This window comes from Gossypium arboreum, chromosome 7 (genome assembly GCF_025698485.1).
Source record: "Gossypium arboreum isolate Shixiya-1 chromosome 7, ASM2569848v2, whole genome shotgun sequence".
Classification (NCBI taxonomy): Eukaryota; Viridiplantae; Streptophyta; class Magnoliopsida; order Malvales; family Malvaceae; genus Gossypium; species Gossypium arboreum.
The window spans coordinates 18719361-18722226 of NC_069076.1; the positions used below are offsets into that span (position 1 = coordinate 18719361).

Genomic DNA, 2866 nt, shown 5'->3' on the forward strand with positions numbered 1-2866 from the left:
TTCTAATAGGAAAAGGGAACTTTGGAGGGCTTTGAGGCATTCTAAAGCCTCTTTAAACACACTAGAGGAGGACTAAAGGAGACGTAAGGCGTAGGAGGCAAGGAATTACTCGAAGGAAGCTGATTGATCCATCCCAGAAGCTGGATTCTCCTTCAAGACTGAAGATCTCCCTTCAATTTCCTTCGGGATTTTTGGGTTTCTTTATGTTTTGTTATCATTATTCTTCTGAGATGTTTTCTTTTACACTTATTAACTAAATCCCCCAAATACCTAAGGGGAATGAAACCTAAGACGGATCTTGTTATTATTTTCTAAATTATATGATAAATATTTGACTTGTTCTTAATTATGAGTTCTTAATTCTTGCTTTAATATTCCAGGATATTGATTCAAGTATTGATGTGCTTATTCAGAAGAGCAAAAGTCTCTGTCTAAGAGTAGATCTAGCATAACTAAGCGGAGTTGATTGCACCCCTAGACATAGGGCGACATAATTTTGTCAGATTAGGGTGAAACCTAATAAGGGAATCCATAGATCGAGCTAATGCAACACTAGGGGTTTTAATTAGAAAGAGATTTCAATTAATCAACCTAGGGTTAGATGTTGTTAGTCTCGAGAGAGATAATAATATAACTTAGGGATTTTTACGGATCAAGTCAAGTGAATAAATCGTCTGATTCAGAGTTAAATAACAAGTGAAGTCTAGGTGGATTTTCCCATGGGTATTATCCAAATCAATCAGTTTTTCCCAAAAGTATTTCCTCAATTTTCCTCCTATGCATTCTTAGTTTAGTTAATTAATTTAGATAAAACAAACCCCTTTATTTTTGGGCTAGAAAATTAAAAGAAAGTTAATACTAGTACTTTTAGTTCTTGTGGGTTCGACATTCCAGTCTTGCTATAAACTATACTACTGTTCGATAGGTGCGCTTGCCTTTATCGTGATAAAGTTAGTTTTCAAGTACGATCAATCATAAATTTAAAACTTATCGCGATTTGTTCACATCAAGTTTTTGGCACCGTTGCCGGGGAACTAAGATATTAGGAACACTTAATTTTTATCACTTTAACCATTTATTTTATTACAATTTAAATTTTATTTTGATTTTTGTTACTAAATTTTCTTTTTCCTTCTAGCAGGTTTTTATAGTTTATGACTAGAAGAAACCCATTGGGACCATTACTTTTTTATAGTGAGATCGATCACACAGCTCGTAGAAAATGAAGAGAAATAAGGCGAAGCCTAAGATACATAGAGGAAGAGCAAGAGGATGATATTTCCACCATAACCAAGGAGATGGCTGAAAATAAGGAAAATCCACTACTCCTACGATTGTTACTGATCGAGTAAATCAGAATCTTGCTCCACGCACTATGTATAATTATGCTAAACCTACTTTAACAGGAGTCGAATCGAGTATAGTTAGACCTGTTATTGCTGCAAATAATTTTGAACTGAAACCTAATACAATTCAAATGATACAATAGTTTGTTCAGTTTGATGGTTTGCAGGATGAGGATCCAAATACTCATTTGGCAAATTTTCTGGAGTTTTGCCACACATTTAAGATTAATAGCGTTTCTGATGATGCCATTCGCCTTTGGTTATTTCCTTTTTCGTTGAGGAACAAAGCTAAACAGTGGTTGAACTTGTTACCACGAGGGTCAATCACTACTAGAGAACAAATGACCGAAAAATTCTTGCTTAAATATTTTCTGCCGGCTAAAACGGCTAAATTGAGGAATGATATCTCTTCTTTTGTGCAGATGGATTTAGAAACACTCTATGATGCATGAGAGAGATATAAGGATCTTTTAAGAAGGTGCCCTCACCATGGGTTACCACTCTGGCTACAGGTTCAAACTTTTCACAATGGCCTGAATCCTTTGGCTAGACAGATGATTGATGCAGTTGCTGGTGGGACTATCAATAATAAGACATCTGAGGAGGCTTATGAATTTATAGAAGAGATGTCACTGAATAATTATCAATGGAAAGTCTTGAGGATAAAGCCAACGAAAGTAGCCGACACTTTTAACGTCGATTCAGTCACCATGCTCTCTAATCATGTAGAACTTTTGAATAGAAAAATTGATGGTTTACTTGCTTCTTCACAGGTTCACCCAGTAATGCAACGCAATACAAGTGGAGGAGGAACGAGCAATTCAGAATACCCACCTTATGGCCACAACATGGAAAACGAGCAATTAAATTAAATGGGTAATAATCATAGACCTTAAAATAACCTATACAGTAATACTTATAATGCAGGTTGGAGAAACCATCCCAATTTCTTGTGGGTGGTCAAGTCCTCTGGGTTTTCAACAACCATCTTACCAACAGGAAAATAAACCTTGAGGAGATGCTAACAAAGTTTATCTCAGTGTCAAAAACTCGTTTTCAAAATACCGAAACAGCACTTAAGAATCAACAAGCATCGATCCGAGGGCTCGAAACTCAAATAGGACAACTCGCTAAATTAATTTCTGAATGAGCACAAGGTAGCCTACCGAGTAAACTGAATCTAACCCAACGATTACCATTCAAGATAAGGAAGGGTTAGTTGAACCTGAACCAGAACCAAGGCAAGGAATTGTGGCAAGTAAAGGTAAAGGTGAGGTGGACCACAATGAGTAAAAACCGGTAAGTAGAAAGTACAAACCTCGTGTGCCATACCCCAGTTCGATAAGGAAAGACCACACAGATGAACAATTTGGTAAATTCTTTAAACTATTAAAGAAATTACACATTAACTTACCATTTATTAAGCTCTTTCGTAGATGCCAAACGCAGTTAAATTTTTAAAGGAGCTTTTAGCAAATAAACGAAAGTTGGATGAGGCATCGCATGTAGAGTTGAACGCA

At 36.2% G+C, this 2866-nt stretch overlaps 1 non-coding gene across 1 annotated transcript; it reads right to left on the reverse strand.

Annotated features, from left to right (window-relative positions):
- Positions 1 to 1735: 1735 nt before the first annotated feature.
- On the reverse strand, positions 1736 to 1842 carry LOC128295772 (small nucleolar RNA R71). The gene has a single exon (XR_008286323.1). It is a non-coding gene; the product is annotated as a small nucleolar RNA R71 (small nucleolar RNA).
- Between the last annotated feature and the right edge of the window lie 1024 nt (positions 1843 to 2866).